The 26700-nt window shown below is 42.7% G+C and overlaps 1 long non-coding RNA gene across 4 annotated transcripts; it reads right to left on the reverse strand.

Annotated features, from left to right (window-relative positions):
• Window positions 1–26668, reverse strand: LOC308354675. 4 transcript variants are annotated; one of them, XR_013967892.1, is made up of 4 exons: window positions 26572–26668; window positions 24428–24619; window positions 15932–16073; window positions 1–777 (listed from the first exon to the last, which is right to left on the reverse strand). It is a non-coding gene; the product is annotated as an uncharacterized lncRNA (long non-coding RNA). The 4 variants fall into 4 exon arrangements; XR_013967893.1 differs by having other exon boundaries at window positions 1–794; XR_013967894.1 differs by having other exon boundaries at window positions 15932–16076.
• Window positions 26669–26700: the final 32 nt, after the last annotated feature.

A 26700-nucleotide genomic window follows, 5' to 3' on the forward strand; every position in this document is an offset into this window, starting at 1 on the left:
AATCTTTTTTAAAAAATGTCTTTTCTTAGAATAGGGAGGGCAACTTTCACATGGAAGATGTATTTCCTGCTTTCAGGGGGAACAGAGCAGTGTCTCAGTCTTTCTTGCAGATTGTCTCTTAAGTAACTTTTATTTAAAATGATCAATATTAACAAAATGACACAATTTGGAGCAACCTGCCCTTGACCCCTACAGTTTCCCCTCTGAAACTTCCCTGGGGGTTTCGCATGTTAAAAGCTGAGCTGGTAGATTGTCTTACCCAATGGGTCTCAGTTCTGATGACAGGTCCGTGTCATTCACTTTCCCTTTAGGAGGCAGTGAAGCAGGTAGGTTGTCCAAAGTTAGGCCTGTTGCTTAAACAATCAGGGGATCACGAAGAGACCCATCAATGGAATTTAAGAAAAATGGTGGTTAGTAACTGCATCAAGTGGTAATCCAGTTTGTGAGTTTCTAGGCCGGGCAGTCAAGATTTCCAGATGTCAGGCTCAAAGCATTTTTCAGAGCAAGCGCAAGCAGTGCCCATCTGACAGGCTGTCCTGGTTTGTCACTGCAGTGTCTCTGGCGATCTTTGGAACAGCTCACAGAGCCACCAGGCATGACGACAGTCTGTGTGTGAATTGCTTTGGTTGCTTCTCTGAAGTTTCCATCAGGCTGGTGATGTTTAGTTTGCAGGGCCTCAGGGGGAAAAAGGCAGTTTTACTTCTTGTATGAGTCCAACAATTCAGGTGGAAGAAAAAAAAAAGTTTGGAGACGTGGGTAGCCAGCCACCGGAGGAAACTAGAAGAAATCAGCATCTAGTTCAGCATATAATGAGCAGTGTCAGAATTCAGTGTTTACATAGGTGTTTTACTGAAACATTTTCTCCCTATCACCCTCTCACTTTTGCCGAAGATAGAACAACTGAAGACTAATTGGCTTGCAAAGTAAGTCTAGTTAAGAGAGAGCAAATCTTGGCTTGGTTACTGACATAAATGCAGCAAGGACAGCAGTTGACGGTGCAGAATCTTTTAAATCTGCTTTACTGGAATTTTCGGTAAGGAATCTCTAGGTTGAACTTTCAATAGCCTCTCAAGGCCAGGAGCCAAGCCAAATACTTGCCATCATACTTTGCCTGCAGTACCTACAGATTTGGGTTAACTCCTCTCTTCTCGAGGTTCCCAACATATTGAGGTTCCTGCACCTGCCATGAAGTGACCTTCTTTACCCCCTGGTGAGGCTGCTGGAACTCTGTAAGAAGGTACCAGGCTGGCATTTCCAAGGGGCTTTTTACTGGCTCCATGAAGTCAACCGCAGTTCCTTAAAGCTGCCTGGTCATACAGCAGACTATTCATTTCTCTCTCAAATGTTGACATTCCAGCAAAGCTTGGGTAAAAAAAAAAAAGAACCCAGTGTTTCTTTTTCTTTCCAATGATGTTTTTAAGGAGAACAGATTCTTACTGCACTTATGCAAGTAACTTTAATTGCCATAAAAGAAAGAATACTGAGAATTTCTGAATTCTGGAGGGTTCAGGTAGGGAGAAAAAGATAAATGTTTCGTATTTGTTTACAAAGGAGTGTTTTATCAAATTGCTCTAAGCCGCCACTTAAGAGAAAAATAGTTTTAAGTCAGGAAAAACAAAACATTTTAAAAAAATCAGCAATGTTTTCAGCAAAAATGTGATAAAATTGTAATTATCTTCCTCTGTTTTATTCAGTCTTACGTTATTAATTCTTCTTTTTGGAGTAGTTCTGGAAATTCTTACTTCAGTTTAATACCTCAAGGTTATAAAGAAACCTGTACCCCAGAGTTCTTCCCATGAGTCTCACAGAAGCACATTTGCAAAAAGCTTTTATGAAAGCATCTGAGTGAAACTATAATTGTCTGTAAATGAAAACACTTAATTGGCCATAGTCAAAGATCTGGTTAGAGTCCATTACAATGCAACTGGTAAGAAAAACTGCGTATTTCTGAGACATACAACATTTCAAGATAATAACATGTTCGGACATATCAGATCCCCAGGAGTTTTACACAATTTTGAGAACACTTCCTTTAATAACGATCTATACAAACAATCTAAGAGAGTTTAAGTGTCACTTATTTGAGTACTTCCCATGTAATTTAACATAGCAAGTAAGCCAAATTAGTTTCATTTTTACCAGTTTTTTTTTTTTTTAAGATTTTGTTTTAAAATAATCTCTACACCCAGGGTGGGGCTCGAATTTACAATTCCTAGATCAACAGTTTCAGGCTCTACCACGGAGATAGGTAGGCTCCCCTCCACAGAATTCTGGAAATGTTCCCAGGGCCTCCTGAACATTTCATTTAGACTGTGGTCTAAAGACTTTTGGAATTTGATTCTGGGAAGTATGTCAAAAAGTATCTATCGTTTGAACATTTCATTGATCAAAATCAATTTATCAAAAGGCAGAAATGTGTCACTGGATTACAAGTCATTAGGTAACTATATTTATCTATTTAACCAAGGTGGTCATAAAAGATTTCAAAGTAAATACAGATGATACACAGTTGTGAGCAAAACTTTGTTCTTAATATTAAGACTCAGTTTTTTTGAATTATCAAAAATCTGAAGAGAAAATGCAGAATCTTTAGATTGTCCCTAATGTAATCTTTAACAGAAAACTGTTTTCAAAAAGCAAACCAATAATCTAATAAAACATTTTCCTTTTAACAGAAAAACCAAATTCTAATTTTGCATCGACAATACTTCTGATACTGAAACCCATCTTAAAATACACTTATTTTAACCTTAGCATAAAATTGCCTTCCAAAGGTGTTTTACAACTTTTTTCATTCAGATTTTGTCCTGTTTTCAGTCTTTAAATTATTAGCCTAATTTTAGGAAACAAAATATTTTCTCTCAACAAGTATAATTTCATTTCTCAGATTTTTTAAAACCAAAACCACATACGTTACTTTCCTTGTATACAGTTATTTCCCTTATTTTTCAGTAATTTTAATGGTATTAGAATTCTTAACTTGTTGCCTTGATGCCTTGTGAAACTTAACTAGTAAGTAATTGTGAGCTGTTACCCTAGAATCCTTTAGGCTGACAAATTTATGAATACATTTTGTAATTCAGAAGCTTTTTTTTTTTCATAGTATAACCTTCTAATAAAGGAATCTCTAGGTTGAACTTTCAATTGTGAACTGTTAACAGGTTAACAGACCCAAATTTAATTTCTCTGTGCAGTTGAGACAAAAGTAGATAAACCTATGTTTTAGTGCTTAATGTTTTTAATTTTATCTTATTTGGAAATGATATTAAATGAGTATTACATGAATTTAACTTAACTCATCATTTAACTTAGTACAACTTTGGAGTTTCCAGTTACCAACAAAGAAGCTATTTAAAAGTTTACCTATAGGGGTGTCTGGGTGGCTCAGTCAGTTAAGCTATCTGCCTTTGGCTCAGATCAGGATCCTGGCACTGGGCTCCCTGCTCAGGGGGCTGTCTGCTTCTTTCTCTCCCCCTGCCCCTCCAGCCCTCTCATGCTCTCTCTTGCTCACTCTCTCAAATAAATAAAATGTTAAAAAAAAAAAAAGTTACCTGTAAACTTTTTTAAAAAGAAGGCTCCGTACCCCACGTGGTGCTTCAACTCACAACTCTGGGGCCAAGAACTGCATATTCTACTGAACTGAGCCAGCCATGTGCCCCTCCCCCTCCAACCCATTACATCTATTTACTTGTTCTTAACATTTATGCTTAAATTACCCATAAAAACTTCAAAACATTGGACAAGGTCAGTGCTTTCAAACTATTATTATTACTTAAGATTTTTTTTTAACTTTAAAAATTAAAATTTTTTTTTCGGTGTTCCAAGATTGTTTATGTACCACACCCAGTGCTCCATGCAGTATGTGCCCTCCTTAATACCTGCCACCAGGCTCACCCATCCCCCTCACATCCCCCTTCCCTCCAAAACTCTGTTAGAGTCCACAGTCTCTCATGGTTCATCTCACCCTCCGATTTCCCCCAATTAACTTTTCCTTTCCTTCTCCTAATGTCCTCTGTGTTATTCCTTATGTTAAGTAATTGAAACCCTATGACGACTTTTTCTGCTTGAATTTCACTCAGTATAATCCCCTCCAGTCCCGTCCATGTTGACACAAAAGTTGGGTATTCATTTTTTCTGATGGCTGAGTAATACTCCATTATATATATGGACCACATCTTCTTTATCCCATTCTTCTGTTGAAGGGCATCTTGGCTCTTTCCATAGTTTGGTAATTGTGGACAATGTGTGTGTGTTTATACATATATATATATATATATATGTATGTTTATATATATGTGTGTATATATATATATATGTGTTTATACATATATATATATAGTGTATTTGTGTATATATATATATATATATATATATATAGTGTATTTGACAAAATACAGCATCCATTCCTGACTGAAACTCCTCTAAGATTTTACTTAAGTAATCTCCACACCCAGTGTAGGGCTCGAACTCACAACCCTGGGACCAAGAGTTAGTTGCAAGCTGCACCAACCAAGCCAGGCAGGAGCCCCTCCAGCTATTATGATTATTTCAATTTGTAACAGAGATCACATCAACTTACTTGACTTTCAGTAAACACAGACAGAATAAAAGTTTCAGTTTTAATGTTGGTAGCATTAAGCCATTTCTATTTAAATTAAACCAACAACCTTAAATTAGCTTTAGTAGCAAGCATCTCCCCAATCACATGAATTGAATATTTGGGTTAGTCTCTGGGAATTTTAGAATGCCCAATCCTTACACAAGCATTTGCCTTCAAACCAAGTACATGAAACTTTTACACATGCCAATTTTAGCAATACTATCCAGAGGTAGAGGAAAGCTCTCCTATCAGATGGAGTCATACCCAGACAGATGCAAACAAAAATTGTTACCATACTCAAAATCTGTGCACCCATGTGCAATAAACTGATGTCTGAGACACTGGTTTTGAAGCAAAGCTTTTAGTGTTAGAAGAGCAGCCCAACAACACCCAGGGCAACATTCCTAAAGCTGCTTTGCCCTAATGAGCCCAGCGACAGCTTATACACAAGAGAGGAGGAGGAGGCATTCTCTGAAACCTTGGGGAGAGGGGTCCTGAAGCAATCTAGAAAGATACATTCTTCTGGACTACGAGGTGCTATTTGGGACCTGGTACATTCAGATAATGCATGTTACCATCTGTCCTCATTAGGTATCTACAAGCAGTCGGTGAACAGGGAGTAGTAGAGGTGAAGCGGCAAAGTTAATGATGGATCGTGCATGAGGTCAAGAGGTGCATAAAACATAATTAGAGTACAATACAGAACATGGAGCTGAGTTAATCAGAATGCAAAGAATAAATCTCTGCTTATTTTTAAGATTTTATTTGACAGTGAGAGGGACAGTGAGAGCAGGAACACAAGCAGGTTAAGTGTGAAGGGAGAAGCAGGCTTCCTACCAAGCAGGGAGCCCGACTGGGGGCCCTCCCCGGATCCCAGGACCCTGGGATCACAATGCAAGCTGAAGGGAGTTGCTTAACCACTGAGTGACCCAGGCGCCCCTCTGCTTATGCTTTCAGAACAGATCCAGGGACCAGGGTCTGACCTCAAAACCCTAACAGCTCTTTTAAGGACAGTCATAGGCCCCATTTCCCATATCCCTCTCCACTTTTTTCCTGATGAAAAACTTTCCCCTGCAGTTTGCATTTCAAAAAATGACTCTCAGCTCCTAGAGAAGATGAGGGTTGAAAATGTGTTAGAAAAAGCATAGGGAATGTATCCAAGTTTTCCTCACGTTGGATATTTGGAGCATTATCTGCTGCCTATTATCAGAAGGGCTAGAGTTTCAGCAGAAGGGCCCCGTTACAGCAGTTTGCACAGTTTGTATTTTAAAAAGTTCCTCCCCTCCCCTTTTTCCCTTTAGTTTCAGGCGCTGGTGTGTTATTTACATTTCAAAGACATGTGCTAGGATTTGTAATTTTCTCCCTTTTCCCCTCCCTCCGTTTAAATTCTCAGTCAACATGTAGTACCTTAGTTTAAGATATAGTGTTCAATAAAGGATTTGTATCGTTAAGGGACAAAGAATACAAGGTTTTGTTTTTTCCTTGGAGTTTCAGAGTATTTGCAATTTACAATTTACTTTTCTTCCTCAAATACAGGACACTTCTGTCCAAATAATGATCTTTTGGTAACATCTATAAACATTTTGAGAGAACAGATGAGGTTTTACGATTAGTACAGCTAGGTGGGCTGTGACTTTTTATTTTTGATTTTGTAGAGATTTGAGAAACAAAGCTGACTGAGCCAGCCAGGAGCCCCAACTTTTTTTTTTCCCCTTTAATCAGGGAGTTTTTTGTTTTTGAATCATATTTAACAAATATGGAAATCAAAGACTTAACGCCTTCCAAAACTCTATAAAGCAATGTTTAACAAACGCTTTCTTTTGGAGTACACAATTTACCGTTGGCTTCTATTAGTCTCTGGATACTGGCCTTTGGGAGATCATCTGTAGGAGGGCTTAGGAGAAATTTTTTTCATTTACTCTGTGTAAGGAGGGGTGTCATTCTTCCAGGGACCATGGGACCTAATGGCCAGAGTGTCATCAATCCTGGGCCGGAAGAGCCAGCCAGTCAAGGTCTCTGTGACTGCCATTGTGAAGAGCCATTAATTTTTATTTATTTAAAAAATTTCCTAATAAAGTTTCTTTAGCCATGAAAAAAAAAAAAAAGATTCCTGTGGGGACACCTGGCCAGCTCAGTTGGTGGAGAGTGCAACTCCTGGTCTCAGGGTTGTAGAGTGTAAAGCCCCACGCTGGGTGTAGAGATGACTTTAAAAAAAAAAAGAAAAAAAAGTCTTTAAAAATAGGTAAATAAAAATTCCTTTCTAAATTTGGTAGATCTTCTGAACGTGAAGGGCTTTATCACTTAAAAGTCTGGTGCTGTTCAAGGGCTACAAATCCTTCTCAATGTGTGTGTGTAGGTAGGATACTTCTGTTAAGGGTTACTGCCCAGAAATGCCTGAAGCTGGCACAGCCTGACTATAGCAAAGAGAGCTGTGCCATGCACCCCAAGGGAATTTCAAGACACAGCGGTCTGCATACTTCAAACCCAGAGATTACGGGAGCGCTGTCTGCAAATCTTGTAGGGAAAGGAAATTAAGACAGGCAAATGGGACTTTATTTTAAGGGGAATTTTCACTGGATGTGGGGACTGATTTGCCAATCTAATTTTTGTTCTTTTACTTTGTCAATGGAGTCTCTAATGACATGGAGAACAAAGGCAAAAGAAATGTGGAAAGAACTGAACTTCCCTACAACTTCCCTCCCCTTCACAAGTACTTAAGACAGGTGAATAGTCTTCCACCAGGAACTCAACTGCCTCAAAGCTGGCCAAAGGCAACCTTAGCTTGACATTAGCCTGACCTCCAGAGTCCTGTAAATCTTCTTAAATGTATGAAAATCCCTTTGGAAACTTCCCCAAGATCGCTGTTGGCAATCATCCTCCAAGCAAAAGGGGCATTGGTACATTCTTATCTGAAGGGTCTCATTGATGTGGGAAACACAGGCAGAAGAAAAATTATTAAATTTCCTTACCCACTGACAAACCCTTAAAACAGGAAGAGTGACATTCTTCTAAAGACTCAACTACCCCCACCGTAAGGCTTTGCTAAGTCAAAGGGCAATCCTAGTCTGACCAATCCTTATCCCCAAACCAGGATCCTCTAAAGTCCACTTTAACAATTCCTTTGGAGGGGCGCCTGGGTGGCTCAGTGGGTTAAAGCCTCTGCTTTGGGCTCAGGTCATGATCCCAGGGTCCTGGGACAGAGCCCCGACCCACACAGGGCTCTCTGCTCAGCAGTGAGCCTGCTTCTCCCCCCCTCTCTTCCTGCCTCTCTACCTACTTGTGATCTGTCAAATCAATCTTTAGAGAAAAAAATATTCCTTTGGAAACTTTATCTCTAAACCCTCCAAGATAGTGTTGACAATCATTCCCAAGCATATGGCCCACTGATGGATCTAAAGGGGCTCACGAAAATGTTTTATTACTGGTAATGAATAACCTTTCCCCAATAATAACTAGCCCCTCAAGATCCTGGAAACCTTGCTTCCAAAATTCCTTGGAGACATACACCACCCCCCAACTCCCTCCCAACTTGCAAGCATATAATGGACCACTCCTCACAGCCCCGGGGCAGCAGCTCTTTCTGCCCAAGGGTCCTGTCCCTGTGCTTTAATAGACCACATTTTTGCACCTAAGATGCCTCAAGAATTTTTTCTTGGTCTTTGGCTCTGGACCCTCACCCCACTGAACCTCACTTACATTCTAAGACTTCATCATCATGACTAAGGTTTTACTAGACAGGAGTCAATGATTTTAACAGCAGCTAGCCTCTCTCAAGGTCCTGCAAACCTTGCTCCCAAATTCCTTAGAGACTTAACCCCTCCCAACTTAGATCATGTCCTCAATGACCCCAGTGCAGCTCTTCCTGCTCAGGGGTCCTGTGCCCGTGCTTTAATAAAACCACCATTTTTTTTGCACCGAAGATGTGTCAAAAATTCTTTCTTGACTGTTGGCTCTCAGACCCCAAACATCACATCACATCACATCACATCACCAAAGGTTAGCTGTTACCAATTCAGAACTCTCCATAAAAAATGTTTAAGAATATCTATTTACGGGGCGCCTGGGTGGCTCAGTGGGCTAAAGCCTCTGCCTTCAGCTCTGGTCATGATCCCAGGTCCTGGGATCGAGCCCCGATGCAGGCTCTCTGCTCGGCCGGGAGCCTGCTTCCTCCTCTCTCTCTGCCTGCCTCTCTGCCTACTTGTGATCTCTGTCGAATAAATAAATCTTTAAAAACCAAAAACAAAAAAAAGTATCCATCTATTTACTTAAATACAGCCAATTTAAAGTATCTATCATCTGGCCATTGGTGGATAAGACCTTATTAATTTCAGTAGTTACTCAAACCGGTAAGCTTTTTAATGGCTTAACTAGGAACCTAAGCAGCTTCCAGAGAGGGCACAGATGACACAGTCCCCATGATCCAAGTTTATTCCCCCAAAATAATCTAAGAAAGCAAAGACCTCCGTTGCATAGGTGGTAAGGATGTCTCTGATCTCCCAAAAATTTGAGATGCCTCCAGTTACAGACCCGCTAATCTGTGACACCGGGCAGGCACTAACTGGAATGGGACTTTTCCAGCACTGACCCTTGAGCCAACAAAATGCCCCTTATAGGCTGGGACTTCTTATGAAACTCTCCTGAGAGGTGTCACGGCTGGACTGAGTGTGCTTTTTGTTAACTGTGTCCAAGATCCCCAGCCTATCTGGGGTACTCTACCTGGGTACCCAAAGCACACCCCAGTAACTGCACTGTCTGGATGTTGGAAACCAGAGAGAAATGTTCTCACCAGTCACAAAAGCAAGCTCTTAGGGCACAAAACATGACAAAAGGAAAAACTTCATCTGGCTTTTTATACAGGGACTCACAGCAGTTTGTCCAAACAGATGCTGGTCTGGTGAGAACCAGAAACTGAAAAAATGAGACTTCTGGGATCTGCCCTATATGCCTGCCCTATGCTCATTCCTCTTTATGAACAAAGAACACAGAAGACACACACTAATGAAGACCATTTCTGGGAGAAAATAATCAGCAACCAGAGGGTGCTGCCAAATTTTTCCCACGAGTTGCAAAGCCCAAGGAGCTAGTCCCCTAGTATTTTCTCCTGCTAATTGAAATTTAGAGCAGAGTACAAAAGACTCTTGTTCCATTAGACTCTGCAGACAGAGATTCCAGAATGCTCACACCATGTGTTTAAAAAAAAAAAAAAAAATCCTACCTTCTGCCAGCTGTATTATCAGATGTCCCAGGATCTCAGTGGTGGCAGTGTCTGGGACCAGCTTTGGCCCAGCAAAATATCCTACCCACTATGCCAACTACTGGGAGGGAAAATTCTTCCTCTACCCTCAAGGTCTTCCATCTGGGCAAAGAATTCAATTTACAAGAGACAGGAAAGGAGGAAAAAACCCAAACCTTTGTTACAAAGCCCAATAAGGAAATTGAGACCAAAAAATGACCCAGGCAGGGAGTTTTTTACGCATTTTAGGGAAAAAAAAAAAAAGGCCGGAAGTTAGTGAGGAATTTACAGGGTAAGGAAAGAAAATACATGCGGGGCTTGATCCCAGAGCCACCCAGACCACGCAGATGCCACTGGTATTGTCCTCCATAGGTAGCACTAGTCTACACGAAGAGATCTGTTAAGTGTGTTTTTCACGAAAAAAGGTGACCTGGGGTTCCATGGGGAAATTTCAATGAAGGTTGTAGGGTTGTCAGGAGTGTCTGGGCCCCAGCTTTCCTGGAGAGTTCTTGGGCGGAAGATGGGGAAGGAGGGCGGGACATCTGAAGTTTGGCTAATACCTATTCAGAGAGGGGCACTCCCTCTTCCAGTGTCCCTCTCGTTTGCAGTAGGCACACTGGTTCGGTCCTACGATTGGGTGGCCTCTGGATCCCGAATTTGCGGGCCTCGGGTTTCTTACCCTGGGACCGGCACCAGGCTGGTGTGCACACTGGTGTGGGTCTGACAACACCTGCCTCAAGACATCCGCCATCAACGCTACCTGCTGCCGCATCCTGAGCTCTTTCTCCTTCTGCTGGACCTTGTCTCGGTTTCGGAAAACGTCGAAAGCAATCTCAACCAACTGATTTGTGGGCATTCCTGAAGCCCCTCTCACGCTTTGCAATTTCCTGTAAATGTCAGGGGCAGCTTGCCTTATGAAGGTTTCATTGACCATGTGTAGATTCTCTGGAGCTTCCGGGTCTATATCCACATACTGCCGATAAGCCTTAAACAATCTTTCCATGTACTCAAAGGGATCCTCGTCAGGCTTCTGTCTAACCTGCAGAACTTTATTGAGGCTTCTTTGTTTGGGGACTCCATTCTTCAGACCACTCAGGATGCAGCTCCGGTAATGCTCCAGCCTGTTTCTATCCCACTCATCGTGGGGGTTCCATCGAGGGTCGGTGGTGGGGATGGCCAGGTCTCCAAGGGCTCTCACCGGATTATAAGGAGCTACCTCGTGCATCTTATTGGCTTCAGCACGAGCCTGTTCTAGGATCAGGCTACGTTCCTCTGGTGTGAGAAAGAACTTTAGGAGGATCTGAATATCGGCCCATGTTGGATTATGGATAGCAAAAATAGAGGCAAAAAAATTCTTCATTCCAATAGGGTCATCTAGGTAAGGAGGCATCTTGGTTTTCCAATTCAGCAGGTCAGAGGTGGAAAACTGGGAACGCACGAAGATGAAACCGCTTAGCTGCCGGTTCCCGTAAACCCCACCGATCAGGACCTCATTCAGGGGCGATCTTCCTGCCTGAATTTGGGTGGCCCTCTGGTCCAACGGGGTATCCTGGCAGGTATGAGACCTAGAGACCACTACGGGTCCTCCGGAATCTGGAGAAGGGGATGGAGCTGGGGCCCGAGGTGCCGAACGTCGGGGGACAGCAGTTCCAAGGGGAGGTGGCCCAGTGGTAGTATTTAACTGCGTGGGTAATGAATTATCTTCCGTATTACGAGAATCAAGGGAAGTTTCCTCCTTTTGGGGACTCTTTGGCACCCAAAGCCTGTATTGTATCTGAATTTCCTCATTCCGGTATAATAACATAAAAGGTCGTACATAGCACATCTCAGACCATTTTTTCTCCCTTTTGCAAAATAACTCCAGTTGCAAGATAGTATTGTAATTTAAGGAACCATTCTTAGGCCATCTTTCTCCCGAACCCAGGGAATACAGTGGCCAGACAGCATTACAGAAAAATATCATTTTTTTCTTAGTGAGGAAGTCACTCGCGAACACTGTCCAGTTCCTAAGGATGCAGCCCAAGGGAGTATACTTTGGGACTGAATTCTTATTTCCCATTTTATCTCCGAATTATTTGAATTCTCAGCAGGTCACCCAGAGCCGCTCTCACACGCGTTTTCCAAGAAATCCAAGTAGCCAAGAGACCCTCTGTGAGTGTAACCCCCGTTTTCCTTTCTAAGAAAGGGGAAACTCCTTACCCAGGGCCTCTCGGCTGAGGTCGAACACGAAGAAAATTACCGGCAGTCAGTCATCTGTACGTTCTCACTCACCAAAAAGATGTCTTCCGAACCCCAAACAAGTTTCTCTCCCCGAAGTAAAACCAGAAAGCAGCGAAGGCTGACTCTGCCGATCGGAGGGAGTTCGGAACCCAGTCCCTCGACTCGGGGCATACGAGCCACCGGCAAAGGTAACGCAGTTGGATTCAGAGTCCCTTCGTGGTGCGGAATTTGTTACCGGGCTGAAAAGTTTATTTGCTGGCGTGCAACGGAAAGCCGCACTCCACAGCACCAGGACTTTGCAGAAAAAAAGGGTTGTTGTAAAGCTGCCAAGCTCGAAAACTGGAAGCTGCATCAAAAATCGGACTCCCCCTGTGCTTTGAGAACACGCTTCTTTCATCACAGGCGTTGGAAATTACATATTGATGAAGAGGGCGGGGGAAACTGACTATGCATGAGGAAGGACGGAGCATGCGCGTTGAACAAAGATAGAGGCAACAGACCTCCCACGTTTCTGTTGGGTGGAGACCTGACATTAAACTGAGGCAAAGGGGCGCCTGGGTGGCTCAGTGGGTTAAAGCCTCTGCCTTCGGCTTAGGTCATGATCCCAGGGTCCTGGAATCGAGCCCCGCATTGGGCTCCCTGCTGAGCGGGGAGCCTGCTTCCCAGTCTCTCATCTCTCTTTCTGCATATTTGTGTGATCTCTGTCAAATAAATAAATAAAATCTTAAAAAAAAGAAAATGAGGCAAAATGAGGCATCAGGTGGTCACGGTCACCTGTAGGATAGGGAGACGGTTGTGCGGATCTTCCGGGGACCAGTGTAAACTGAATGGGGTCTTAGACCAGATTGGACTGTCTTGCTTGTTTTTTTTTTTTTGTTTTTTTTTAGATTTTATTTATTTATTTAACAGATAGAGATCACAGGTAGGCAGAGGCAGGCAGAGAGAGAGAAGGGGAAACAGGCTCCCTGCTGAGCAGAGAGCCTGATGTGGGGCTCGATCCCAGGACCCCAGGATCATGACCTGAGCCGGAGGCAGAGGCTTTAACCCACTGAGCCACCCAGGCGCCCCTGTCTTGCTTGTTTATAGGCTGAACCTTATCTGAAAAGAAGCAGGGGCTGACCAGAGAGAAGCAGGTCTCTGAAAAACAAGCTTTAAGTTTTCTGCTAGTCTCAGGGAAGCCCGGCTGTCTCAGTTGGTACTGTTGGCGGAAAAATAATCAGACCTGCAAGAGACCAAGTGACACTCAGAGAAGAGAACTCGGATTTATTTTACCTTGGCCAACCCAGCTGAGCTCCTGCTCCAAGTTCTGGGCCCCTGGCAATGCGGTTACAGGGCTTTTGTAGGGACTGCAGGCAGTCAGGTTTCAAGGCTAGTTCTGACTGCTGGTAGGTGGGTTTGAACTGGGGGAACTGGGACTGCTTTCGTCAAGAACAGTAGTGCAGGGAGCCTGTGGAGGGAAGCCTGTTTACAGGAGCAGAAAGGGCTGGTTATGGTTATCTCTTATAGTTAGTAACTTTCCGTCTTCTGGGGCCTCCTGGCCTAGGCTATCTCAAGACCTTGAACATTATTTTATTTCATTTTTTAAAAGATTTTATTTATTTGACAGAGAAAGAGAGCACAATCAGAATCCCCGTTGAGCAGGGAGCCCAATATGGGGCCGGATTCCAGGACCCTGGAATCATGTACCTGAGCCACCCAGGCGCCAGAGCTGGGGTTTTTAAAGGGTGAAAATTCACGGGAAAGCGTCTTGGGATCGTTCAGTTAGGGATTAGGTCAGCTGTAATATTTCTTTCCTGAATTGTTTTGCCACTCCTGGCCTTGTCCTGTCTGGTTTTGGTGTGATAAGGGCCTGGGACTGCAAAACCCTGTTGCCAGATTGGATGAGTCACCTTCCCAGTACAACAGCGGAAGGTATGCATCTTCTGACTGTTCCTAAGTGGCAAACAATGACTATTTTTTGCACATGCAGCCCATTATGTTAGCGACCTCACGCAGAATAGCATCCCACACACTTTCTCAGTGGCAACTTCGTGTTATTTCCTGAGGCCACTTTAAAGGTTTCTTTAAACGGTAACCAAGAAAAAATAAATAAATAATAAACGGTAACTAAGGGCTACTTAACTCTGATCAGAGGCAGCTGAGAGCCATATATGTCATTGTGGGGCCTGCCAGGGGCTTGTATTCCTGGTTTTGATGGGCAGAAATTTTTATACTTTTTTTTTTTTTAAGATTTTTTATTTATTGGGGCACCTGGGTGGCTCAGCAGGTTAAACCTCTGCCTTTGGCTCAGGTCATGATCTCAGGGTCCTAGGGTCGAGCCCCCAATTGGGCTCTCTGCTCAGCAGGGAACCTGCCCGCCCCCCCCATCTTTCTGTCAAATAAATAAATAAATAAAAACCTTTAAAAAAATTTAAAAATCACATTTTAAAAAAGATTATTTATTTATTTGACAGATAGAGATCACAAGTAGGCAGAGAGGCAGGCAGATAGAGAGGGGGAAGCAGGCTCCCTGCTGAACAGACAGCCCCATGTGGGCCTCGATCCCAGGACCCTGGGATCATGACCGGAGCTGAAGGCAGAGGCTTTAACCCACTGAGCCACCCACGCGTCCCAGAAATTTTTATACTTTTTTAAAAAAAGATTTATTTTAGGGCTCCTGGGTGGCTCAGTGGGTTAAGCCTCTGCCTTCGGCTCAGGTCATGATCCCAGGATCCCGAGATAGAACCTGAACCAGGCTCTCTGCTCTGCGTGGAGCCTGCTTCCCCCTCTCTCTCTCTGCCTGCCTCTCTGCCTACTTGTGACCTCTCCGTCAAATAAATAAAATATTAAAAAAAAATTTTTTTTTTTATTTTGGAGGGGAGGGGGACCTCTCACTCCGTGGAAGGTATGACTCTTGATTGCCAGGTTGTGAATTCGAGCCCTGCGTTGGGTGTACAGATGACGTAAAAAATAAAATCTTTTAATTAAGGGTTTTATTGTTAAGTCATCTCTACACCTGATTCGGAAGTATCTATATTTATATCTATGTCTACACCACGTCTTCTTTATCCTCATCAGTGGATGGACACTTGAGCTCTTTCCATAGTTTGGCTATTGTTGATAATGCTGCTATAAACATCAGGATGCATGTATCCCTTTGAATGTGTTTTTGTGTCCTCTGGGTAAACACCTAGTACTGAAATTCCTGGCTTGTAGGGTAGTTCTATTTTTAACTTTTTTTTTTTTTTTTAAAGATTTATTTCTTTGACAGAGACAGACAGCGAGAGCAGGAACACAAACAGGGGGAGTGGGAGAGGGAGAAGTAGGCTTTCCCTGGAGCAGGGAGCCCAACGGGGGGCTCGATCCCAGGACCCTGGGATCATGACCTGAGCCACCCAGGTGCCCCTATTTTTAACTTTTTGAGCAACCTGCCTACTGTTCTTGAGTGACTGCACTAGTTTGCTTTCCCACCAACAGTGCGGAAGGGTTCCCCTTTTTCTGCCTTCTTGTCACATCTGTTGTTTCCTGTGGTGGTAATGTTAGCTGTTCTGACAGGTGTGAGGTGGTATCTCATTGTGGTTTTGATTTGCATTTCCCTGATGATCAGTGATGTTGCATCTTTTCGTGTATCTGTTGGCCATCTGGAGGTCTTCTTTGGGAAAATGTCTATCACATGTTCTGCCCAGTTCTTAACTGGATTATTTGGGTTTGGGGTGTTGAGTTTGATAAGTTCTTTATATATTTTGGATACTAACCCTTTATCATATGTGCTATCTGCAAATATCTTCTCCTATTCTGTAGGCTGCCTTTCAGTTTTGTTGATTGTTTCCTTTGCTGTGCAGAAGCTTTTAATTTCGATGAACTCCCAAATAGTTCATTTTTGCTTTTGTTTCCCTTACCTCCAGGGACGTGTCTAGTAAAGTTGCTGGGGCACCTGGATGGCTCAGTTGGTCAGACATCCAACTCTTGATTTCAGCTCAGGTCTCGATCTCAGGGTTGGGAATTCAAGCCTTGTGTTGGGCTCCACTCTGGGCACAAAGTCTACTTTAAAAACAAAACAAAACAAAACAAAAGTACTGCCAAGGTCAAAGAGGATGCTGCCTGTGTTCTCTTCTAGGATTTTGATGGTTTCTTGTTGAAGCACAGATTCTAAATTGTAATATAGGTGACTATCAATCTTTTCCTTTATGATTTGGGCATTTTGTGTCTTATTTAAGAACTCTGCCCCTGCCCCCAAGGTCATAAAAGTATTCTGTAGTTTCTACTGAAAGTTTCTCTTTTTTTAAAAAAGATTTCATTTATTTGACAGAGAAATTGACAGAGCACAAGCAGGCAGAGCAGCAGAGAGAGAGGGAGAAGCAGGCTTCCCACTGAGCAGGGAGCCCAATGTGGGGCTTGATCCCAGGACCCTGGGATCATGACCTGAGCAGAAGGCAGATACTTAACGACTGAGCCACCCAGGCACCCCAGGTTTTTTTTTTTTTTTTTTTTTAAAGATTTTATTTATTTATTTGAGAGAGAGAGCGAGAGAGCACATGTAGGGAGGAGAGGGAGAAGCAGGCTTTCTGGGGACTTAATCTTAGGACGCTGGGATCATGACCTGAGCCAAGGCAGATGCTAACTGAGTGAACCAATCAACCGGGCGCCCTCCACTGAAAGTTCTTCACATACAGGTATTTTAATCCACTTGGGTTAGTTTGTGTGTAGGAGGGGCACCTGGGTGGCTCAGTGGGTTAAGCCTGTTGCCTTCGGCCAGGGTCATGATCTCAGGGTCCTTTGGGCTCTCTGCTCAGTGGGGAGCCTGCTTCCCCCCTCTCTCTGCCTGCCTCTTTGCCTACTTGTGATCTGTCAAATAAATAAAATCTTTTTTTAAAAAATATTTTATTTATTTATTTGACAGAGATCACAAGTAGGCGGAGAGGCAGGCAGAGAGCGAGAGAGAGGGGGAGAAGCAGGCTCCCCGCTGAGCAGAGAGCCCAACGCGGGACTCAATCCCAGGACTCTGGGATCATGACCCGAGCAGAAGGCAGTGGCTTAACCCACTGAGCCACCTAGGTGCCCCTAAATAAATAAAATCTTTAAAAAAATTTTTTTGTGTAGGACATGAGGTAAGGAGCCAATCTGAATTGCATGTGGGTAGACTGTTCCGGCATCATTTATGTAATAGTCCATTCTTTCCCCACTACTCAGTCATGTATCAAGGTTAGAGTCTACTGTTCTGTTGGTACATCTGTCTAGTGCTATAATTTTCACTGATGCCACTTTATAGAAAACCTTGATACCTTTGTCTATGAGTCTTACCACCTTGATCTTTGTCTTCAGAAGTGTCTTGGCTACTCTGGACTTTCTGTAAATTTTACAACTGGTTGATCAAGTTTGAAGAATTTCTTGCTCAGGGTGCCTAGCTGGCTCAGTCAGCAGAGCATGTGACTCTTGATCTCAGGCACCTGAGTTTAAGCCCTACGTTGGGCATGGGGCCTACTTTAAAAATCCTGTTGGAGTTTTGATTGGGATTACATTTCGGTTACAGATCAACTTGGGAGAGAAATGCCATCTTCATGATATCAGCATTTGACCATAAACATAGTGTATTTCTCCACTTATTGAGGTCAAATTAATGTCTTTCAAAACACTATTATAACTTCCTCCAAAAAAGTAATACATATCCTAGCTCAGACTCAGCCCTTCTAATGTTTGTGGGCCCTACCCCTGGGGTCTCAGGTAAGCTACATGTTAACTTTTACCAAGGTCAGAATGACTTGACCAAACTTCAAAACATGGGCTCTATTTCTGTCCTGAGCATGCACTGTACATCTGCTTTGTTGACAAATAACCAAAAAAAAAAAAAAAAGAAAAGAAAAAAAAGAAAAACCCTCTTGGGGGGCCTGGGTGGCTCAGTCAGTTGGGTGTCTGACCCTGGATTTCAGCTCAGATCATTATCTGGGGCAGGTGGGGGTGGGTTCTGGGATCCAGTCCTGCATCAGGCTCTGCACTCAGCAGGAAGTCTGCTTCTCTCCCTCTCTTTCTCCATCTCCCTCTGCCCATCCCTACCCCCACTTGTATCCTTTCTTTAAAAAAAAAAAAAATCTTAAAAACAAAACAAAAAATAGCCCAACAATTCATTTCAAACATAAGGAATAAGACCTCGCTGAAATCCCATGAGACTGAAGTCATTCAGCCTTACACATAGTTAAAGCTTAAGATAAGGTCTTTAACTTTCTGAAATGTCTTTTGTCCAGTGGTTTGTAACTTTTTATGTTAAAAAAAAACCCAAAAACGAATAAAACCCTGCACCGAATGTTTCTTCCCTGGAGCACTCTCTTCTTTGTGAAGATCAGGTATCCTGGGCGACTGTCCTCATTTGGGCTCAAATAAATCTTTCAGAGATTCTAAAAGGTTTTTTCATTTTGCAGCAACAATGTATTTTATAAATATCTGCTTTTTGCATTTGTATTTTACATAGTGAAGGCAGTATCTTTTTTTTTTTTTTTTTAAAGAAGATTTTGACAGAGAAAAAAAGAGTGCACAAGCAGGGGTAGCTGCAGAGAGAGAGGAGGAAGCAGACTCTCCACTGAGCAGGGAGCCCCACGCAGAACTTGATTCCAGGACACTGGGATGATGACCTGAGCCAAAGGCAGATGCTTAACCAACTGGGCCACCCAGGCACCCCATAAGGATTTTATTTTCAAATAACCTCTACACCCAACGTGAGGCTCAAACTTACCCCAAGGTCAAGAATTGCTTGCTCTACCACCTGAGCCCGCTAGGTGTCCCTCTTCCAGCATTTTAAAGATAGGTTCCACTGTCTTCTGGATTCCTGAGGTGCTTTTGAAGTTAGTTTTCCTACTGCCAGTGTTTTCTCCCTCCCTCCCTCCCTCTCCGTCTGTCTCAAAATCCTCCGTCTTTAGTACCCTGCAGTTTCCATACAGTATGTCTAGGTGTGGATTTATTCATTTTGACCCTGCTTGAGATTTGTTGTGTGTTATGGGTTGAACTGTGTCCCCCCAAAAGGTATGTTAAAGTACCTCTGAAAGTATTTTTTAACTCCCAGTACCTGTGAGTGTGATTTTATTTCGAAGTATAATTATCACAGATGTAATTTATGTGGGAAAAAAGGGCATAAAGCTTATTAAATTTCCTTACTACCTCCCCCCATTGGCAAGTCCTTGAAACAGAGTGACATTCCTCCAGGGACTCAACTGTCTCAATGTTAATACTTTGCTAAGGGCAAAGGCAATCCTAGCCCAACTGCCCCCCCTCCTCCCAGGGTCCTGTAAGACTACTTTAAGTAGGCAGAGAGGGAAGCAGGCCCCCTGCTGAGCAGAGCACCCCATGTGGCTCCAACCCAGGACTCTGGGATCATGACCTGAGCAGAAGGCAGAGGCTTTAACCCACTGAGCTACCCAGGCAACCCTGTAAGTCTACTTTAACATATAAAAATTCTTTTAGAAATTTCCTTTAGACATTTATTTTAGAAATCCTTTAGAAAATTCCTTTAGAAATTTCCTTTATCTCTACATGTTGGTAATCACCCTCCAAATATATGGCTCACCGATATACATCTTCAGGGTCTCATGACTAAGGTTTTGTTAGATGGTAATACATGACCTTTTCCCAACAGCTAGCCCCTCGAGGTCCTGGAAACCTTGTTTCCAAAATTCCTTACAGACTTATGAGACTGACGCGCTACCTACTGCGCTAATGAGGCACCTCAAAATTCCTTACAGACTTATGCTCTCCCTAACACCCTCCCAACTTGAAAGTCTATAATGGGCCACTCCTCATGACCCCAGTGCAGCTCTTTCTTCCCCGGGGGTCCTGTCCCTGTGCTTTAATAAAACCACTGTTTTGCACCAAAAAGGTCTCAAGAATTTTTTCTTGGCCATTGGCTTAGAACCCTAATGTCTTCCCTGCATAATTAGATAAAATGCTGTCATACTGGAGGAGGGTGGGCTTTAACCCAGTGTAATGGGGGTCTTGATGAGAACAGAAGAGGGGGAGAGGATGAGGGGAAGACACACAGAACACCAGGCGATGACTGAGGCAGAGACTGGAGTGACAAAATTCTAGAATATACGTGAGTTTCGGTGGGGTGAGGTCCGGAGCCCATGTCCAAGAAAGAATTCTTGAGACACTTTGGTGCAAAATGGTGGTTTATTAATGCAGGGGACAGGACCTATGGGCAGAAAGAACTGCTGCCCCGGGGTTGAGATATGGCAGGTTATGTACCATGGGGGTGGGGGAAGTGAGGAAAAGGGAGGTTTCAACAGAACTTTCATATGCTAAAGAGGACCTACAAGATACTGGATACCAGAGGCCTTGCCTTTGCCAAGGGTTCTGCCCTTTTCAGCAAGCTATTAAGAATAGTTGGGAGATTCCTAAAGAGTGTCACATATGTCCCACCCAGGAGGGGGGGGGTTGCAAGTTGTCAGCTTTTGCTTTGTCCTCAGCCAGACTTCTGTTCCCTCATCATTCCCTCCTGAACAATTCTGACCCTTAAATCTTTAAGGTTGTTGAAAGTGAAGGTCTCAGCTTCTATAACATCTTCCTGCTGAACAGGGGTGTAGAGTCGTCCCTACCTACTCAGGTCAACACTGGTCAGTTGGGAAATGTGTAGGAGAGTTTCATGAAAGACAGAGACAGCTGAATCCAGGGGAGACTGCTCAGGTGATCTTCCCAAGTGGAAAGGATCATCTGTGGAAGTTATGGCTGCAAAGGAGTTGACGCCAGGTGGGGAGACATGGGAGAAAACAGCAAAACTAATTAGTGTAGCAAAAAGAAAATGAAGCTCAAATAAGTTTTTTGCTAGTTGTCAAAAAACCCTTTTCCAGTCCGGGAGTTTAATCAATCATTAAAGGAGAGAGGGACTGTTTAAAGTGCTAACTTGAGTATGTCAGAACCCAAGAAATATCTTGTGATAATCTGGAACATAAACATAGTACTTTGTTTTTGTGATAGCACAACTTCTACCTTGTGTAGCAGTTAAAACATTCGATGCCAATGCCATTCTATTTTGTAAAGCTGATTTACACATTTGTAACATTTTATTTTTTTATTTTTTTAAAAGATTTTATTTATTTATTTGACAGACAGAGATCACAAGTAGGCAGAGAGGCAGGCAGAGAGAGAGGAGGAAGCAGGCTCCCTGTTGAGCAGAGAGCCCGATGCGGGACTCAATCTCAGGACCCTGGGATCACGACCTGAGCCGAAAGCAGAGGCTTTAACCCACTGAACCACCCAGGTTCCCTACCATAACATTTTAATAGAGAAATGCTACTTTGAGAATCAGCTGGGGCTGACCATGTACTTATTAGTAAGAGCTTTCATGTGCCAAATATCCTTCTGTTCCAAAGGGGGAACAAAAGTGAATGTTAGTTGGTCATACCAATGAGACAGAAGGAGTTCACCACTTTTTAAGTTCTGGAAGGTTGGCCAGGTTGGTAATGGTTTTGATAATACATTCATGATTCCAGGCAAAACCCAGAGTACAGTGGCCTATCCAACCTGGGGGAAACCATGAGCACAAGAGTCATATAATCATTGGGTCCCATTAGGAGACAGTCCTCCAATTTGGGGTTTCTGTAGCTGCAGTCAAGATATCAAGAGCTATTCAGTTTTGAAGGGCCATCTTTTAATGTGTAATAAAAGGCAGTCCATTGTTACTTCATAGGGACCAAGGGAGTCCAAATCTAGGGACAATTTTCCTTTATGAAGTCTGTCACCTCCATGGCCTTTTTGCCCAAATCAGTGGCCTGGTGTAAACCCTGTATTACTTTCATTGGTTCCTAAGGTCATATCCTTTGACATCCTTTGAAGTGATTACAGCTATCTCCTTAGGTAGATGTGCAGCCTTAAGAGTAGTAATTTTAGGGCTGTATTTGATTGTGGAGTTGTGGCTTGATAATAATCCACTTTTTTTCTGAATTGCTCCATGGACATGTAGGACTAGGAAAGCATATTTGGAGTCAGTATTAGTATTAATTTTTAAGGCTTAGCAATTGCAAAGTGCTAGTGAGTACTGTGCCATACCCAGCTTTTCTTATTTTTTTAAAAAAGATTTTATTTATTTATTTGACACAGACACAGAGATCACAAGTAGTCAGAGAGACAGGCGGGGGGGGGGGGAGCAGGCTCCCTGCTGAGCAAGGAGCCCAATGTGGGGCTCGATCCCAGGATCCTGAGATCATGACCTGAGCTGAAGGCAGAGACAACCCACTGAGCCACCCAGGCGTCCCAGCTTTTTTTATTCTTTTTATGAAAACTGTTGTCATCAGTAAACCAACTGTCATTTTTTTTTAAGATTTTATTTGAAAGAGAGATCGAGACCACAAGTAGGCAGAGAGGCAGGCAGAGGGGGAGGGAGAAACAGTCTCCCTGCTGAGCAAGGAGCCCAATGTGGGACTCGATCCCAGGACTCTGGGATCATGACCTGAGCTGAAGGCAGAGGCTTTAACCCACTGAGCCACCCAGGTGCCCCTGTTATTTGTATTTTTAACAGGGGCATCTTAAATCTGGCCAACTAGATTAAGCAACATCAATAACCTCTGAACAGTTTTTGCTCTATGAAAAGGTACAATGGTCAGGTTCAGGCATATGGGTAACTAGGTTTAAAGTTTGACAAGTTTTAAATATTATTTCTGGCATATCCGTAAGTGCAGCCCAGTACTTAGTAAGTTGGCCTCCATCATCCACTGCCGCTTCCAGTTGGTGAATGGGAGAAGAATTAGGCACAAACAAGCCAGCTATGAGAGATTGGGAGCAGGGGACAAGAGTCGAAAAGACTGCTGCCCCGAGCAACTCCTCAGTCTCACTTTTATTAGATAGAAACAATAACCAACAAGGAGCTGATGAAGGTCAAACATTAGTCACATGTCTTGTAGACAAACAAGAAGGAGGGCAAAGTTTATAGTTAAACAAGCACATTCAAAGGACTCATCTAACAAGCAACAGGTGCTTTTGGGAGGAGAAAGGGGAGATAACGGAAAAATGTAGCAGGCGGCGTTCTGCCCTCAGCGAGCCGGGCATCCCCAGCCGCTCAGCTTCAAGGCCGTACATCATCCTCTCCCCCAAAGGCCTGTTGCCAGTATGTGTTTCTCTTAAAGCTATGTCTAAATGTGCTTGGTAACTGGTAAAATCTTCCAGGGGTTATATTTTAAGTAATACATTGTTCTGAGGGGCAGTTGCAATCCATTAGTGGCCTTTGGTTTCTGAGACAAATCTGGATCTGATGTGACATGATTATAGTCGGGATTGTCCCATAGTGAGCTTTGAGGCTCCTTTTATGAGGAGGGCTGTTCTATGCTTAGCTAACGCATTTGTTTGCAACTGTACCTCAACAGAGGTGGCTTCTAGGGTAAGTATGACTAAGGGATAAAACCATTAAGAAGCCCTTTGAGTAGTCCAGCCTTAACAATATCCTAATTACAAAGGATCACTGGCAAGTCAGAGAAAACTTCTCAAGAGATAAGGGGAGTCCCACATGCATCATCCAATCCAATCATATAGAAAGTGGGGTCATCTATTATCTCCACAAGTCCATAGTTAATCCTTTGGAGTGGGGTATGCTGGCTTTTAGGCAGTTATCCTAGCCCCACAGAATTTGTCAATGTGATGGTGGAGTTACAGAATTGTTGGGGTATCAATCCCATTTTTCAGCTGTTTAATAATCATGTGCCATGGGGTTCTGTTATTATCCCCACAGAACAATCAGCAGAAGATTGTCTATATATGAATTACTGTGGTAACTTCTCTTAAATTTACCTCTAGTTGTCTAGCTTAGGTAAACAACAAACATTTAAAGAAAATCAAATCTAGAACATCCACAAAGTTGTGTTATTAAAACATGTTTGTCTCTCTGAAATAACCCTCATGGGGCACCTGGGTGGCTCAGTGGGTTAGGGCCTCTGCCTTCAGCTCAGGTCATGGTCCTGGGGTCCTGGGATCAAGCCCCGCAGGCTCTCTGCTCAGCGGGGAGCCTGCTTCCTCCTCTCTCTCTGTCTGCCTCTCTGCCTACTTGTGATCTCTGTCTGTCAAATAAAAAAATCTTAAAAAATAAAATAAAATAAAATAACCCTCATTTCCAAAGATAGCCAAATTAGGACTAATTTATCTGGAAAAAAAAGTCCAGCTTAAACAGATTTGGCCTAATTGTTTCCATAAGCTCTGCAAGAACAGTGAGTGATCATACAGATCTTTTATAATCTACTTTGCTGGAACTTCTTATAAGGAATCTCTAGGTTGAACTTTTAGTAGCCTCTACAGGCCAGAAGCCAAGCCAAGTACTTGCCATCAGACATGCCTGCAATACCTGTCGATTTGGGTGGATTCCTCTTCCTGAGGTCCCCAGAGTATCCTGAGGTTCCTGCACCTGCCAGGAAGTGACATTCTTTACTCACCTGGTGAGGCTGCTGGGAACTCTGTAAGCAAGGTATCAGGCCAACAGTTCCAAAGGGCTTTTTGGCTCCAGGTTTCCTGAAGTCAACCTTAGTTCCTTTCAGCTGTCTTTCACATCTGAGTCTACATGTCTTTCTCAAATATGACATTCCAGTCAAAGCCTTGGTAAAATAACCCATGTTTCCAATGGTGTCCTGTTAGGAGGAGAACAGATTCTTATTGCACTTACGCAAATGACTGATTGCCATGGAAGAAAGAATACTTACTGAGACCTTTTGGTTTCAGAGGGTTCAGATAGAGAGAAAAGTTGAATGCTTTGGTTTGTTTACAAATCAAATGAGTATTTTTACATTTCTGTAAGTCACTGATAACCTAAGTATAAATTTTCTTAGTCTGGAAGAGTAAACATTAGAAAATGAACAATGTCTAAAATAAGAGGCATAACACTATAATCTTGTAGTTTGGTTAGTCCCATGTTACTAATTCTGGTTTAGTCTGAATGCAGCTTTAGTTAGTTCTGGAAATTCTTACCCATTTCAGTTCTGATCTTAAAGATATTGAATACCTGTGTTGTCCTCAAAGTCCTTTTTATCAATCTCCTTTAAGATAAAAACTCATTTTACAAGAGAACTAGAACAATTATAAATGACAAAAAGACTCAGAAATGGACACTGTTAATGATCTGATTCGAGTTCACTATGATACAGTAGACAAGGAAACCAAGTTATCCTGGGACCCATTGACACATTAACACTTCAATAATTACAATATCAAATGATGATCTATCAAAACATTAAAACTTGGGGTGCCTGGGTGGCTCAGTGGGTTAAAGCCTCTGCCTTTGGCCCAGGTCATGATCCCAGGGTCCTGGGATCGAGCCCTGTATCGGGCTCTCTGCTCAGCAGGGAGCCTGCTTCCCTTCCCCTCTCTCTCTGCCCACCTCTCTGCCTACTTGTGATCTCTGTCTGTCAAATAAATAAATAAAATATTAAAAACAAAAACCAAAAACACCATTAAAACTTTAGGAAATGCACAGAATCTCTAGAATAGTTATAGCCTTTACCCAAAAGTAACCCAAGGTTTATCTTTTTTTTTTTTAGCAGAACTTCCTGAGTAACTTAGCATACCAAGAAAAAGCATGAGTTAAAGATATTTCAATTACAATTTAAATCTTGTCAACATTTGCTAAAATCTTACAAAGGTTTTTTAAGAAGATTTTATTTATCTATTTGACAGAGAGAGATCACAAGTAGGCAGAGAGGCAGGCAGAGAGAAGGGGAAGCAGGCTCCGTGCTGAGCAGGGAACCTGATGTAGGGTCGATCCCAGGACCCTGAGATCATGACCTGAGCTGAAGGCAGAGGCTTAACCCACTGAGCCACCCAGGCACCCCAAATCTTACAAAGTTTTAAAGCACATGCCTAAATATGTTAAAGACCTGATATAGGCAAAATGCAGAAAATGGTTTTTCTGGACAGGCACAGAGGAAACTGTACATTTTCTTCCTGACAGATGATTAATTTAAGAAAACTGTCTTTTTGAACAGAGAATTTCAGTCTTATACCAAGCCACTTTAAAACCCGTTTGTTTTAATCTTAAGTCTGTCCTGACCACACCTAAAATTCCTTTTCTGAAGGTTTCCCTTCACAAACCATCTAACTTTCCTTTGCATTCAGATTGTGTCCCAAGCCATTTCTTTCCAAACAACCATCTCATTTAGTAGGACAAAATTACCTTTTATCTTTAACAAAATGCGTTCCCATTCCTTATCTTTCTTACGTATCTACTTTTCCACATAGAGTTGTTTCCCTTATTTCCATTAGTCTTAGTTACAGTTAGAATTTTGTATTCTTAGAATACCTTAGTCTCTAGTCAGTTAAGTATTAATCATTTGTGAACTGTTACAACAGAATTCTTTAGATGGCAAATTTGTGAATCAGTTAAGCACAAAACATGTTTACCAACAGATTTAAATATTCTTAGTTTCTTTGCAGTTAATCAAAAGCACAAACCTATGTCCAGTGATCCATGACTAAGCATTTTACCCTATTTGAAAAACCTAGATGTCCAATGAATTTAATTCATCATCCAAGCAAAACTTTAAACTTTCAGGTTACCAAAGACTTTGAAAGCTATCTCAATAATTACCCATGAAAACTTTGAGACAGACTGCTGCTTCTGGTCAGCAAACGGGAGAAGAATTAGGCACAAACAAGTCAGCTGCAAGAGACTGGGAGCAGGGGACAAGAGTCGAAAAGACTGCCACCTTGCGCAACT

The sequence above is a fragment of the Martes martes genome, assembly GCF_963455335.1.
Source record: "Martes martes genome assembly, chromosome: 13".
In the NCBI taxonomy this organism is placed as follows: domain Eukaryota; kingdom Metazoa; phylum Chordata; class Mammalia; order Carnivora; family Mustelidae; genus Martes; species Martes martes.